Here is a 16,823-nt window from a genome sequence, read left to right as displayed (position 1 = left end):
TGATGAATGCCATAAGTGTGCTGGACAATAAGCCGGGGGCAGTGACAAAGCAAGAGCAATGAATATTTGAATTATGGGGTGTCTCCTTAGTTGCTGAGGAAAAAAAGAACACCGGGCACGGTGTGGTTAGCAAAAAGGTTTGCAAATTGACTCCCAGTTTAATAAGATTACCTCAAAGTTGACTAATCCTTAACATGCATGCCTGACAAACATGTGACTTCATGTAATGAACCAAACAGACTAATATATTGATATTATGTTTCTTTAATTAATACAAAATATAAATATTAATTTAATTTAGTTTTCTGATTTTTCAATGAATTAGTCTTTCTATGTAAACATGTACATTTGTAGACAATAATATCTCATCATAAATGCTTGTATATATACAGATTGTTTCTTATGTAATACATATAACCATGATTATCCAATCATAATGAATCTGCAGTGCATACTTGTTATACTACAATTGTTTCTCACTTATTTTGCTCTTCAATTATTTCTTAATCAATAATAATATTCAAAAAAGCAGTGTAAAAGCTTCTTTTTCAGATTGTTACTTTCTAGACGATAGATGGACACATAGGCGGTAAGTTGACAATCAATAATAATATTCAAAAAAGCAGTGTAAAAGCTTCTTTTTCAGATTGTTACTTTCTAGACGATAGATGGACACATAGGCGGTAAGTTGACAACGCGTTTCGGCTAGGCCTTCGTCAGGAACCCGCTCTGATATTTACACTACATATAAAAAATGATAACAACAAAAAACATATACCAGTTAAAAATCAATCTTTAAAATTGGGAGTCAATAAAGCAATCATTATTCAATTTAAGCAAAGTTTTTTTCTAATAAATAAAATATATTTGAAAGGTGATCAGATCTGATCCAAGGTCTCAAAATTCGACTGAGTGAAACACCCCTATGCTGGAAGATAAACACGAATGTCTTCAAAATGTTTAAAGGACATTTTCACTGTAGTTAATCTATTCACCTAAGAGCCCTTAGGTTGATATATATATGATATAACCACAAGGATGATTACATGCCTCTTTTATTGGTAAGACAATTTAGTGATCTACTGCTAACCAGTATGTATCCATTAATCTATTCACAAGTAATTTAATACAAACCCTCATTCGTGTTGCAATTCAAATTCTTTACTTCAAATACTCAGTGCAACCCCGAATATACTCTTCTTGAGGTTGATATTCTACGGTGTTGCTAATTGCAAGACAAAAAAGGGGGGGGGGGGAATGTAAACATATATCATAATGGAGCAACTAGTCGATATATAATCCATATTTATTGCTAATTTCATGCGTCTGAGTGGTATATGATAGCCATTCAGCCATACGTAGTCACCAGTACTCACTTTTTGAAAAGTAATAATCTGGACATCCATATGGTATCCAATATAAAATGGCAGAAGATTACAGCTTCTATCCTTTCTTCAACGGAGGAATCGGATCTACGGGTTCAGATATATACATGGATATGGTGTAAACTCTGGCCTTAAGTTATTTGACACAGAGAAGATCCAATGACAGTCATGTAGTAGTTTATAGATTAATCTCGAAGCTCACTTTGTATTTCTTCAATGGTTTATGATGTCTTACCATTTATGTTAACTCAATTATTACAATTGCTTCAGTTACCTACTCAATATAATGCCTTTGCAATTTACTCGTTCTTCAGTTATATCCCATTTTTACCATAACTAGCCAGTATATTTAGATGTTCATACCTCAATCAGTCTTATATTATCGTTCTATCCTTGATTTGACTTTTTCATATTTTATCATCTTATCTGGCAGTAGGATTACTTCCGTGTTTTATGGCCTTATTCGTCCGTCTAGTTAATGACATGAACATAAATACATCAGTTTATGGATCCCGTGTCGTATTTTATTCTACATTGAATGCTTGTGCAGTTCGACTCTAAAGAACACGCTAATCTGCTCGATTGTTCTTTTTAATTCATTCAAGCTGATCAAGTATGTATTACATCTATCTAACCGTTTATCTCCCCCGTAATTCAAACATCAATACCATTTAAATAACCGATACAGAGCGCTCCCTACAAATCAATTATGCGAGCATTCCAAATAGAGACCTGCTCTCGCTTTAATTTTATCGAAATACGATCATTTTAAAGGCCGATATTACTCGAATTCAGATAACCTATTCCTCAGAGGCTAATTCGATAAGGACCTGATTCAAACATACCTCCTCTCCCGTGTATTTCGTGTCTCCGTGTATTTCGGCGGCTACCCGATTACTTTGCCATGTGAGACTATTTACGTATGTCGGAAGGGCGCACGTTTGTCAGACGTACTTGATCACTATCATAGACATAGGACTTGTATCTCGCAGGGGGACGCTAGATGATCTCGCGCCATATTGGAATGGTGATTTTATCTCATTCCTTTACTGGTCCAATTCCTTAAGTGAGTCTATTTACGTATATTGAAAGGACACACGTTTGTAAGACGTACTTAGTCACTATCATAGACATAGGACTTATATCTCGCAGAGGGACGCTAAAGGATCTCGCGCCATATTGGAATGGTAATTTTATCTCATTCCTTTACTAGTCCAATTACTTCCCTGTAACCCATATCTATTCTTAGCCTGCCTGTTTATTTCATAAAAATAACCGATACCTTGTCGCTTATTTTACTTAAATGAAAGTCCAAGGTTAGCTTGAAACTGAAACAATTGGTTTCATAACCTTTTTACCTGGCAACATGAGATACAGGTTAGAATTATCTGTCGCATCTTCAGATACAAATACGTCTATCAGTTATTTTTGATGGCTTGATCCCAGGGAATCTCTTGGTTCAACCCAGATGTTGCTGTATTAAGGATAAACATCCAGTAGACTTCTCTCATTTTTCTGATTTTATCCATCGGCAAGCTTTCACGTGGCAAAATCTTTTCTAAAATATACCACTGGATGTCTTCTGGTGTGTGTCCTAGGTTCATGAAGTGCTGAACCATGGGCGCCGATGTTTTCTGCGTTCTGATCGCAGGTCTGTGCTCTGTAAGCCTGACATTAAAGGCTCGCCCTGTTTCTCCTACATAACCCATGCGGCATGGACATATTATCAGATATATAACGTCTGTCGATTTACAGTTGTTAAGTGTGTTGGGAGAAATATCGACCCCATTAAATGTAAATGTCGATGCCTCAATGGCCATTGAGCAAGATTTACACGAAGTGCATCTGAAGTTGCCCACCACCTTTTTGGTGCCTTCCAGATTGGTTTGAAGGAAGGTGATCTCATTTTTCATCCTTGAATGCACTATGTGATCTTTCAAACTTTTATTGCGCCTGTACGCAAATAGTGGCTTAGGTATGATATCCTTTTCTTTAGATTTGTCCACATTTAGTATATGCCAGCTGGAGCAAACCGCTTGGCGAATCCTGGCATTCAACATAGAATGCCGTGTTACAAAAACTAATGATGGATTTGTTTTCATCTTTGTATTTGTCAATAAATGTTGCCTATCATAGTAGCGTGCCCTTTTATATGCATCCCGTACAATTTTGTTGGGGTAACCTCTCGCTTGAAATTTTTTCTTCATAATCACAGATTTTTCATCAAAGTCACTGATATTAGTACAATTTCGCCTAAGGCGTAAAAACTCGCCAAACGGTATATTGTCCTTTTGGTTCTTGGGGTGAAAACTATCATAATGCAGAAGTGTGTTCCTTGCGGTGGATTTAGTGAACAACACGACTGCTAAAACTCCCATATGATGTTTAATAAGGATGTCGAGATATTCTACTTGCTCCGAACTTATGTTATGAGTGAAGTTAATGTTATCTTCACATAAATTAATCCACTCTATGAATTCAAGCAATTTCTCATAGGTGTCCGACCAAATAAAAAAGACATCATCAATGAACCGCGACCATTTGGTCACAGATTCACAAAATGGTGCTATTTCATTGTAGATGTATTTCTTCTCAAAGAAGGTCATATAGATGTTCGCTACAGTGGGGGCACAAGACGCCCCCATGCTGACGCCTTGATTCTGTTTGTACAGTTGTTGATTGAATTCAAACACATTGTCCTCCAGCACAATCTTTAAGCATTCCAACACAAAAATTGATGGGCATGTGATATTATAGGCATTAATAAACCAATGCACAGCTGATAGGGCTCCTCCAATAGGGATGTTACTGTATAAGGCCTCTATGTCCATAGTGACCATATACTGAGTCTCAATATTGAAAGGTGTGTTTTCCAAGAGATTAATGACATGTCTGGTATCCTGTACGAAAGCTGGAGTTTCTGGATATATATTTGCATAGTATGGCATCAACATATTTAGCTAATGGCTCCGTCGCTGATCCGATCGTGGTTACTATCGGTCTCAGCGGCGGATCCTCAGAGTTCTTATGTATTTTTGGTAAGCCGTAGATGCTGGCCATTCTAGGTTTTTCTTTATTAAGGAATGTCCACTCCTTAATGCATATGTCTCCATTTTTCAGAGCCCTATTTGTTATTTTGCTATTGTCTCCTTAGTTGCTCCTGCGGTTTCTGTCACAGAGGCAGTGTGCGCTTTCTTTGGTCAGTACCAGCTCCTTCTATGAGGTGGTGATGGTGATATTGATTGGAAGAAGTTCAGGCTTCCATTACAGATAGTGGGGGTCTGCTATGCACCCTGATGCTGGTATGGTAATTGATGTGCTGTGAGACTCGGACCTCCGTGACCCCATTCTGCATAAGGCAAGCTCTTTAAAGGGCTATCCATAGGCGGCTCCTTCTCGGGAACGGAGGAGAGTTGCCCAGCCTGCTGCGAGTGCAGCAGGCAAACACAGATAAATAAAATGGCATGTCAATGCCATATTATTTATTTGCCATCGCACCGGCTCGCACTGTGTACAGCGAGAGGGTGGGTGCGGTGTTGAATTCTGTAAATGCATGATGGCAGCACTGGTCTACAGTGCGCATGGCAGATTGGACGGCCGTCTTGCGATGGCCAGCCCGACATGCGTACTGTAGATCTAGCAATCCTAAGGCTGTAAAACAACCTGGGGATTTCTGGCACAGGCCCCCAGCCTCAAAATGAGCGCTGGGTCAGCCTGCTTCCACCAATTCGGGAGCTGCTTTCACAGCATGAGAGCAGCTCCAGGATTGGTTGGAGATGCATTCCACAAGCAGGAAGGAAGTCCTTCCTTTTCCTTTCTGCCCGTAGAAAGCTCAGAAGAGTGTTGCAGTGATTATGCTCCTGAATTTACGGTGAGGTGCTCGCCTTCGTGCCCACCATTCTTTTATTTACAGTAGCTGCCACTGGGGCTATCTGCAAGTTTAGAGTAAGAGAGTGCTCTTTCTTCCTGACTATGGTGGCCAAAGTCGACGTAAAGAACTCTGGAATTTTGGTTTTAGAGCACTGCTGTGGAATACTGCATACCTAAAAGTGTGACCTGACATTATAGTGTATGTTTTCTATAGAATGGAAGAAGCTTCTGTTTTTGGACAGATTCAAGTCTCTGGTTTAAGCAGTTTATGTGAGGTTTTGGATTATCACTTGAATAGTCTGGAGCATACCCATGTTATTCCTCACTTGTTTTTCTCTAAATTCATGAAGTTCGGTGTGCATCCACCCTTATAATGCTCTGTGTGCTCCAGACTATTCAAGTGATGTATATTAAAACTGTTCCAACCCTGGTTAGCACCCTGATGGAAGAAAATAAGTAAAGAGCATTGGAGGATTCATTTTCACGTCAAAGACTGTGTATGAAAAATACAGATATGAAGAAGTTAATATACATTAAGTGACTATTGGACATGAGGTCATGTTACGGGGATTCACGCATGTGTTGATTTTAAGATTAAATCAGGATGTGAATTATTTTTAAGCACACGATTTAGGATATGGGTGGTATTGCTTTAAACAAGGAGTTGCGGTGGGGCGAGTACATGTGGACGCAATACGTGCTAATCACAGTGTTTGCAGGTGGGGTTGGTTACGTAGTTTTTAAGTTAGTGAGTGAGCATTGGGTGGTTATTCAGTTATGTTGTGCGCACATGGGAAGAACAAGGCGCTTGCAAAAGTAGATTACATCAGGTATGTAAGAGTTTATATAAAGGATAATGGGAGAAGTGACAAGGGGGGTGAGTTTCCATACAGTGATGAACGCACTAAATGAGTTTGGTGGAAACATGGGGTTGTTTGGTGTCGAGCAATTTGGGTTAAAAGCGTGGGGCACATTAATAATGACACAAGTATAAACGCATTTTTGTCTGTTGAATGCTACACGGGCGGGAGCAGAGGGGTGGATTAATTCACGTTATATTTTAGTTTATCGCAGGATTAATTAAGATGATTTTTCCATGTTATTGTCATATGATTAAATCAGTGATTGGATGTTATTATTATTATGATCTTGTGGCTGACAGACGCATATATATCTTTTACATACTACAGATACCCCTGAAGAAGGTTTAAAATAAACCGAAATGCATTGGGTGTAAAGATCGTAAATAAAAGAACTCGGAAATCTGTTTAACTGTTCTAGAATAGGCCTGCATGGGCAATTTTGGAATAAGCAACATGCATCAGATTGTGGAATTCCGAGTCATTGGCGTGATGGACTAACTGTGAATAAAAACATGATCAATAAGAATAAAGACTTGATTACTGTGGTTTAAGTGGATGAAATTCAAACACTAGTGCATAAGACTGTGCAACCCCTTTTGGATTCACAAAAGGTGGGTCCATATTTTTGGAGGTTTTGGATTATGCCAGTTTAGGAAGGTTGCAATTGGGTTTGATTTCCTGATTTTTCTCCTTTCTCCCATCACTCTGACATAGACTGGGCATTGCCTGGGAGATGCTCCACAGAGATTCTTTATTGACAAAGTTGCTTACATTGATATAACCCCTCCCTCTCTTACTGCATACCACCCTTTTACTATTTCTCTTTCTTTTCATTCCTGTTTTTCCTGATTCTCATAGTACTTCCCCTCTCTCCATTCTTTCATATTAGTATCTACTATTTAGAGATATTTGTAAGAGTTTATATATCAGTGAAACTATTTATTGTTGCACAGCAATGATTAACAGGAATAAACCCTAAGGAATAGAGATCCTGGGAGCATTTTTGGAAACATTGTGATCTGATGTTCCTGCGATATTCCGTTCTGTGTGTGATACTAATAAAAATATATAAATACAAATTATTGTTAATATTCTTCCAAGATACCACATAGAAACTGCACGTCTTGTCCACAGATGTAAACAGCGGCAATATGAAAATTGTTGATTTCTCCTTTGTTTATATTTTAAAAACAGAACCACAAGTTATAAAAGGAAAAATAAAGTGAAGCTTCAGTCCATTTTAGAGCTTTACCATCTGGTGATAATGTCCAATACAGTGTTGAGAAAGCTCACTCTTTTTCAGCCTAGTTATCTCTTGGCTCCTTGTCAAGGAAAAGCTCTTCTCTGTGCCACTTCTGGTGATTTATTAGTGACCATTTATGAAAGAGCCCTAGACCCTTGGGAGACAGTGCCCCTTCGAGTGCTTGAATATCTGACCAGTATTAAAGAGTAAACTGGTTAAAGAACTAGGAAATAAAAAGATATCTATTTAAAAAAAAGTTTTCTTAAAAACTCAGAAGGCTTCGTAGAGTCCCTGCTGAGTTTTGCCATGCAGCTTCTCCTATGTCTGTGGGAAATCAATGGTGGCACCTACCCTAAAGATTATCTTCTTCCTAATCACCAACTAGACAGTGTAGGGTGCCACAGGTGACAACCCTGAGATACACAACACTGCTATAGATCTTCTGGATACTAAAACGAGAGACATTTGTCTTCATGCCTAAAGGCTCAGATTTATTCAACTATTATTCTTCCAGCAACAACAAAAAATCAAAAAGTCTGAGATTATTCATTGCCAGAGTTAGGAGCTCCTTGTTTCCGAGGCCAAAGCACCAGAATCATTACCGGATAATATAGTTTATGAAGTCATTGAAAATATAACATAATATCCAACAGCATTAAAAACACATTTATTTATTTGGTTGTTTTTTAGTGGTTTTATTCAGTGCTCAGGGATTGTGAAGTGTGAGGGCATTTACAATACAACACAAACAAGACAACACCATCGTACCTCAAATGATGAACACAGTATGAGAGGTAAAACAGTGGGGCCAGGGTGAGGAGAGGAAGAGATAAAGATAGGTTGTGTAGGAGCGATTTAACCAGTAAAGGGGTACAACAGAGTGAGGTGCAGGGGAGATGAGTAGACGTGCATAGTTAGAGGTCTGGGATCTGGGAACAGAGAGAGAGAATGAGGCATGCTGGATACTACAGTGTTAGGGCTTTTGGGTTAGATGCTGTCTGAAGAGACATGTCTTTAGAAGTTTGTGGAGGATACGAGTGTGCGTTTAAGTCCAAGGTGAGAATGGAGAGAGTTCCATGGACGTCATTTAGAGGATGCCAGGGGTCACAGATGCAACCCCTGGCTTGCCCCTAGCAACCCCTGGCACTGCTTGTGCGACCCCTGGCCTCAATGGTGGTAAAAGCAGTGCCTGGAACACAGGGAAAGCACTTCCTAATGGACGTTGGTTGGAGTTCCCTCTTGCCTGGTTTATGACAATCTTTGTTATCATACAAATAGTGAATAATATTATTCACTATTAGTGTAATAAAAATGGAGTACATTAGCTGCAATATGACCCTATCTGGAAGCTAAGGTAAGTAAAAAATGCTGTTAAATCTATGTTGTATGCATGCTTGTTATGTTATGTTATTTGGAATTTCTAACACGCACAGATACTGCAAGAGTGTCCCGGCGCGAGCCTTGAGAGAGAGACGAAACACCAAGAGCCATGATTAGGGGAACAGATGCGTTTTCAGCTTCTTCTCAAAAAGTATTGGGTCCTGAATGCCCCGGAGCGCAAAAGGCAGATCGTTCCAGGCCAGAGCGGCCTTCACAGCTAAAGAGCTGCCGCCTGACCTTTGCAGGCGGAAACGCGGGATTTGGGCCAGGAGTTGGGTGGAAGAACACAGTTCTCTTGCAGGGGTGTAAAAGGAAAACCGTTTCTGAAGATAGCCAGGCCCAGTGGCATAAAGAGCACGGTGGGCAATTACAAGGATCTTAAATCTGACCCTCTCTGCCATGGACAAACAGTGTAAGGCACAAAGGTGTAGTCTCACGCTACATCTGGCGGAAACGTTCACGAGCATCCTTGCCGCCGCGTTCTGCACCACTTGCAGTTTATTTACGGGGCGTTGCATTGAGTGGGCGGGGCCGCATTGGCCAAGTGCTCGCGACGGCCGATGGGCGCACCTAAAGGGTTAATAGGTAGCTTGGGATGCCAGCTTATAGAGCGTTGGCGTAGTCTAGCCGAGAAAGAATAAGGGCTTGGATCACTGACTCCTTAGCTGCCTGGGGAAGAAGGGGAAGAAACTTCCTGAGTGACTTTAGGAGACCGAAGCAGGTCCCTGCCAGCTTCTTGACCTGGGTTGAGAATCGAAGATTCTCCTCGAACCAAACCCCTAAGTTCTTAACTGGGTTCCCTGAGGACGAAGGCAAAGCAGAGTCGGAGGGCCAAAGTGATTCCCTAAACTGGGCAGGAAAGTTGCTGTATAAGAAGATTTCCGATTTCTCCTCATTGCATTCCAATTCAGCCCCTGCCTGCCAGCCAGCGGAAGACTGTGGACAGGCAGTATTTGGCGGCCTAAGTAGAGACTTTGTTTTTCCTCCAAGTGAACAGGAGCTGTGTGTCGTCGGCATAAGCGATTATCTTCGCTCCCAAGTCCTCCGCCAACTGGACCAGAGGGGTGATGTAAGTGAGTGGGAGTGTGTTGATGTGCGCGAGAGTGTGTGAACGTGTTGGGTGAGTGTGAGTCAAAGTAAAGGTCAAATGGCCAGCGATGTCAGTTCTGCTACCCCAGGCATTTTGGTGAATTGCTGTCCATGGAGAGTTCGCTAGAAGAGTAGCCGCTCCTGAGCAGGATTGATGCTGGTTGTAAGTGGTTTTGAAGCTTGGAATATCCAGCCGAGAAGTTATTTGCTTCTGAGACCGCTCATGCCTCCTGATCATTAGAGGAGGTAAGAGTTGAAGAGGACTGATTTGTAGGATGGGTATCCCAGTTTAAACCTTATTGTAACCTCAGTGGGAAACAAATGTAACTCAATGAGGATTGGGGTGATGTGGTCAAACCTCCTAAAGGACGAGATACGTCTGGTTGTGTATACAGCAAAGTTAGGATGGGGTTGTCAAAGTCTATTTTGTTAGATACTGACGTAAGCAGGAAGGGGTTCCAAACTTATAGGGGGGGCTGAGAGGACAAAAGGAAGAGGAGGAGTACACCCTCCCAGGTTATACACTGTTCTACCAACAAGTACTCCCCACCACTAACTCAGAGGTGAAATTAGTTAAATTTGAACAGACCTAGAATTTCAGATGTTGTGATCCCTCAATGAAGATTGGAAATACACACCACTACTCAGTGGGGAAGGAGGCAACTCCTTTTGTTTTATATTCCCTCACACACCCTAGTGGTGTCATGCTTCATCATCGGGACACCTCGACCCCTATAAGTCGAGGTGGGCTCGACCATATCTCAGGGAGCTCTTATGAAGATGTTTTTGGCCAGGGGGATAAAGATTAAAAGCCACAGCAGTTCCCAGTATCCCTTTTATTCTTGGAACTGTCAGTGGTGAAAATAAAATACAATGTTAGGGTCACAATGGGATGTTATGGTCCTAAGACCCTATAGCCAACATGTTTCAGTCCTGCTGGGCGCCATGAAGGGTGCTGGACTTTCTTCAGGGCGGAAAACGCGCCCCCTGGATAAGATCTAGGTAGAAGAATTCCCTGCACTATTCGGGACAAGGGCGACTAACGCTCCTCATCAATTGTCATAGACTATTTAGTCTTGTATTTCACTCCCTCTAGGTAGAGAAACAAGGAGACAAAAGAAAAAAGGGGGGGAAAAAAAAGGAAAAAGACACCACATATAATTACATATGGAGTTCCAGGAAAGTTCATGTCTGCAGACGTGCGTTTCAACTCAATCAAGGTGAAAACAACAGACACTTCCGGGTGGAGGGTGAAAAAACACTCTGATTTTCTCACACGTTCCTATTTGTGTGTTACCCGTTTTTTTTGTGGCGGCTGTATGCCGCATCCTAACTCCTTTTATTCAAAGGTGTAAGTCTATATACTGTACTAGCACCCGTGTGGTCCTCTAGTGAAAAAACTATAAAATGTGCACGAAAATCGCCGTGGTTATTTATATACATTTATATATACATATCTCTGTACATATAACATGATCGCGTGATGACATGCTCACCATTCGCACTCTTACATACGTATATACTTTCTCTCTCTTTCATACATGCATTCTTACCCCGTTTTTTGAGGGGTATCAACTCCAAGTGGAAGACTACCGTAACTGGGGTAGCCCTGTAGTCAAACACTTCGTGATCGTAAGCGTAAGTATCAGTGCCCCAATGAGATGTAAATATCCCAGTTAGTCATGAAGGGAAGGTCATCAAGTGAGCGTACATATAGAGACACACACAAAAACATAAACAAAAAACAAAGTTCGTTTAGAGTAATGTTCGGTGCTGGATCCCGCGAGGGGACCAGCTTTGTTCTCTTACCTTAGCGTTGTGGTCATTCATCAGCATTTTACTCACGCCATCAAGGGTCCTGCCCCTCGTAACAACCTATTCGGTGGTGGTTCCACTGCTTGGGGTGCTGTTCCGTTTCTTTTGGACGCTTTTAATAACGGCTTTGCTACTGACTGTTGCCCCGCCTACTTCCGTATCCTGTCTCTGGATCTGTCGACTATCACCGAGACTCATGGGAAATGTAGTTGCGAGCTTGACGCGTGTCTGTTGATACTTTCTTTAAGAATTTTACAAACCAAAACTTTATCAATATACTGATGTGTGTTTGTCGATTCTAAATATGACTGCGTATTCTCATGTCTATTTCACCACAATATATCAGAGGCGATATAGCCGGCATAATAGCCGGCGTAATTGCCGGTTACAACTACAAATGATCAATGTAAACCCCTATGCCTGAACTGTCTGACGAGAGATTGTAATCTCAATATGTCCTGAGCTACTCGGACTTGGGAGTCTGGTTAAAAAATCGGAGGTGTGGGATATCCAATACCCATAGGGGACCCCCACCTAGTTCTCAGACGATCTGTTTAAGAGACTAGTTGTTGGATCAATATTTCAATATCTTAAAGACACGACGCCTCGCACAACCCAACCTGTTCGTGTCGTTGGATGCGTAAAGGCTATTGGTCTTAGAATAATGATAGATAAAAAGGTGATCTAGCCATTGGTTGCTACAGGGTGAAAACATTCAGTCTGTAGTATCCCTAATTTTGGTTTAGAATCAGGGTATGACTATATGAGATTTGAATGTGGGGTTATGTTCAGTTGTGCTATTCATACTGAATATTATCTCTGAGTGAGTTGGTTCCACGGTATTGAGTCGTTTAATCCAATAATATGGGTTTTGAGTCTATATACCCATCGTTGTTCACGTTCCAGTAGGGTTTTGGACATGTCGCCGTCCCCATTAACTTTCTCAATGATTGTCCACCACAAATCTGAATCTGTGTGTTTTTGTTCTATGTAATGTGCTGTCAATTTGGTAGACGTAATAGCCCTTCTGATCGTGCTCCTATGCTCACATATACGCACTTTGATTTTTCTTCCTGTCATTCCCACATACATAAGTTGGCAGGGACATTTTATCAGATAGATGACATTATCTGTATTGCAATTCGTGTGTGATCGCTGTTCCCACGGGTATGACATTCCCAGATCTATTTCTCTAGTCTGTTCTGTGAATGGGCAAACCACGCAAGTACCACATGGGTAATGTCCAGTGACCATCGGTAGATTCCATAGTGTTGTCTGTTTTCTGGATTGTGTTTTAGGTTTCTTGAAATCTGTATGAACGAGAGAATCCCTCAGACTTTTGTTCCGTTTAAAAGAGAACATTGGCTTCTCATATTTTAGTTGATTGGACGTAAGAACTGTCCACTTTTTGTTGATGATCTTCTTAATCTCGTTGGACGATCTGTTATAGGTGGTAACACATATGAGAGCATCTGGCTCTTCTTTTTGGTAAGTCTCAAGTAGGGCCTCTCTGGGTGTATTACGAGATCGTTTCTTCGCACTTTCAACAATCCTTCTGGGGTATGATCTTGCATATAGTTTCTTTGCCAGATTATCTGCTTCTACTTTGTATTCATCCAGATCAGCACAGTTTCTGCGTATACGCAAAAATTGGCCTATTGGGAGATTTTCCCTGAGTGATCGGGGATGTGCGCTATTGAAAAGGAGTAAGCTGTTTTTATCAGTGGGTTTGGAATATAAAGAACTTGTAATTCCCCCATTTTTTGCGCTTAACTTTACATCTAGGAAAGATATCTGATTTTGGTTTGATGTCATAGTAAATTTCAAATGTGGGTTGAGTTGTTTGACCCATGTATGGAAATTGGTCAATGTGTTTGTATTGCCTTCCCAAATTATCAAGATATCGTCTATATACTGCCACCACCCTTTTATATTCATGGTATATGGGTTGGTGGTCCATATGTGTTCCTCTTCTAGATGTCCTACATAGAGACATGCTATGCTGGGAGCAAATGTGCTCCCCATAGATGTACCGTGTGTTTGCAGGTATAGTTGATCCTCGAATCTGAAAAAGTTCTCTTTCAATGCTAGACTCATGAGTGTGATAACCCAGCTTATAGGTGCATCCCAGGTCCATTCTCCTTGTCGTAGATATGTTTCAATCACTCTGATGCTCTCATCTTGTGGAATGCTGGTGTATAATGCTTCAACATCCAGACATACCAAAATGTTCTGTATTGGATCGTACGTGACATCCCGAAGGACGTTCAATAGATGTTTTGTGTCTTGGATGTAGGATTTTATTTGGGTCACCAGAGGACGGAGAAACCAATCCGTGTACTTAGACAGTGGTTCCAAAAGAGAACCTATCCCTGACACAATGGGTCTCCCTGGTGGGGGTATTCTTCCTTTGTGGATTTTGGGTATTGTATAGAATATAGGTGTTCTAGGATCATCACAATTCAGGAAATCCTGCTCCTTCTTGGTTATCCACTTTTGTTTCAGTGCCTCTGTTGTTAGAGTGTTTATGGTCTTCTTGAGTCGAGCTGTAGGATCTCTGTGGATGGGTTTGTAAAATTTGGTGTCTGCTAACAGGTTGATACAGGCTGATCTATATGCTGAAACGCTCTGTATCACTGTTGCTCCACCTTTGTCAGCTGGTTTAATAACCACATCGGGTCTTGTGCTTAGTTCTTTTAGAGCTATTCGTTCTTTCTTGCTCATGTTGTCAAAACCTCCACCTCGCGTGGATAGATTTTCAATCTCATTTGATACTGCATCTTCAAAAGCTAGTACTTCCGGGGGCATCATTGAGGATGGAGGGAAGAAACTGGACTTCGTCCGTAACGATGTGTACCTATGGTCTTCAATCGGTCGCTCAGTTGACGCAAAAAATGTTTTTAATCTTATCTTCCGAAAGAATTTGCTTAGCTCGCATCTTATCTTGAATTTGTCAAGATTTGTGGTTGGTACAAAACCAAGGCCTTTATTCAAGACTTCGCTTTCTTCTCTCGTTAAAGTGATATCGGTAAGATTCACTATTAGTCCCGGGATGTGCTTGTCCCTGCCACTGGTCCCTTCATCATGCTCTATGTGTTCATGGATGGGCTGTTGTCTTCCCATTGTACCTGCTTTGCTCCATTGTTTTGTCTGCCACGTCTCCCTCTTCTTCCGCCCTGTCCCAAAAAACGGTTCTGGTTGAAACTGGGTTGGAAGTAAGGTCCCATCTGAAAGTGTTGTGGTCCTTGGAATGGCGGTGGTCCTTGAAAAGGCATTGGACCATAGGTACCTGGCCAAGGGTACATCGGTGGGGGTTGGAAACCTTGGTTGTATCAAGGATTCCAACCCCCACCGATGTACTTCCAACCCAGTTTCAACCAGAACCGTTTTTTGGGACAGGGCGGAAGAAGAGGGAGACGTGGCAGACGAAACAATGGAGCAAAGCAGGGACAAGCACATCCCGGGACTAATAGTGAATCTTACCGATATCACTGAACTGGGGTGGCGTAGTGGGCAAAAGAACTATGGATTTAACCCAGATCTCTTGACTGGGGGAGAATGTCTGCATTGTGTCAAGACTTCCAGAACCATAGCCAGCATTAGATCAGTGCCAGCAAAAACTCAACGGTCATTAAAGCAGGGCTCCAAATATCCATGTTGGCGAAGGCAGCATAGAGTCACCATGTTGTTCCTGCGGCGCTGTGTACAGAACCTGAAGAAGCGAGTATCCCAACATGGCCGCCGAAGGGGATTACAAACAGCGAGGAGTGAGCGCTCTAGTCTTCGAGAGCGCGCGAGCAGCTGTGGAGATGAAGCGCACAGCTGCTCAGGAATCTGCGCACTTCAACTGACCTCTTCACCGGAGTTACAGCGCGGCTCTGTGTGAAGTTCTTGTTCTGAGGGAATTCCTGTCAGCGCTTCTGTTTTGGTTGTTCTTATCGCATGCGCAACGTGGGATTCTGGCAAGTGACTTAATTGAAGAATTCGTAGTATGTATTTAGTTGGTGCCACTTCACGAAATCCTAGTTAATTATCTCTGGTACCAGAATTGGGGTCAGTACTCCTTCACAGTTCAGTCAGTTCAATAGAACAATATTAGTTTACCCATAGCTAGGTTTTAAGTCATAGTGTCTACTTCATAGTTATTTCCTTGAGTCGGGACTACTCCATACAATTCCTCAAGAGTGTTGTCAGGCCATTCTCCATTGTTCCTTCCATTGACTCTTGTGAGGTTAAACAGAACATTGCCTGTCATCAATCACCTCCTGGGGCTTGTACAGAATATATTGAGGGTAAGAGACTTCGTCTGTTATTTTCCAATTAATTCACAGCAATTGTCCAGAGTGTTCCTTGAGTTCTTTTTCAGAGGTAGTGGGCATAGGAATCAGTGTCGACTCCAGTGTTACTTGAAGTTTCTGACAGATTGAAGTGCCAACCTTTCACTCAAGTCGACATGGCTGAGGGATTTGATTTGAACTCCTTGGCGGGAATCCTAGAAGGGTTACAGACCCAACTTACACGTTCCACAGAAGAGAATAGAGTCCTGAGGGATGAGGTAAAAAGGTCCCAACAAGAAACTCGTCACGTTCAACAGAAATTAGAGGAACTCTTAGCGGGAACAACTCCTTTACCTAGCTTCAACTCCTCTCAGAACTCTGGTGCAGAAGTGGCCACGCAAGTAATTCATTCAGTGGCACCTATTGTCCCCTTAGCCAACCCAGAACGCTTTAGCGGGGACCCCCATAAGGCCCAGATTTTCCTGACCCAATGTTCTCTACATTTCTTGTGCAGATCAGTAGTGTTCAAAGAGGATCAAGCCAAGGTCGCATTCATGTTGTCTTACTTGAGCGGCGACGCCGCAGCCTGGTCTATGCCGTTGGTCTCTCGAGACGACGCAGCTTTGTACGATTTCAATCGTTTCAAGAAGGAATTTCTACGAATATTCGACAGAAGAACGGCCAATCAAGCCACCGACAACGAACTCCTAGACCTTAAGCAAGGCAATCGAGAATTGGTAACATATATAGCTCAGTTCAACAAACTAATCGTCGAGACAGATTGGCCCGACAGTAAACGTGCGGCGATATTCTATCGTGGTCTCAAAGATGAAATAAAAGATGCATTGGCGCAGATCCCGAAACGTCCTCAGGAAATCTCAGAACTTATTGATTTAGTTCT

At 41.8% G+C, this 16,823-nt stretch overlaps 1 long non-coding RNA gene across 1 annotated transcript; it reads right to left on the bottom strand.

Moving 5' to 3' along the window:
- Window positions 1–313: 313 nt before the first annotated feature.
- Window positions 314–2,297, bottom strand: LOC146802544 (uncharacterized). The gene is made up of 4 exons (XR_014967415.1): window positions 2,231–2,297; window positions 1,377–1,472; window positions 1,135–1,225; window positions 314–741 (listed from the first exon to the last, which is right to left on the bottom strand). It is a non-coding gene; the product is annotated as an uncharacterized LOC146802544 (long non-coding RNA).
- Window positions 2,298–16,823: the final 14,526 nt, after the last annotated feature.

This window comes from Triturus cristatus, chromosome 8 (genome assembly GCF_964204655.1).
Source record: "Triturus cristatus chromosome 8, aTriCri1.1, whole genome shotgun sequence".
Classification (NCBI taxonomy): domain Eukaryota; kingdom Metazoa; phylum Chordata; class Amphibia; order Caudata; family Salamandridae; genus Triturus; species Triturus cristatus.
Note: the sequence above shows the minus strand (reverse complement) of the source record. Positions and strands in the feature narration are given on the sequence as shown.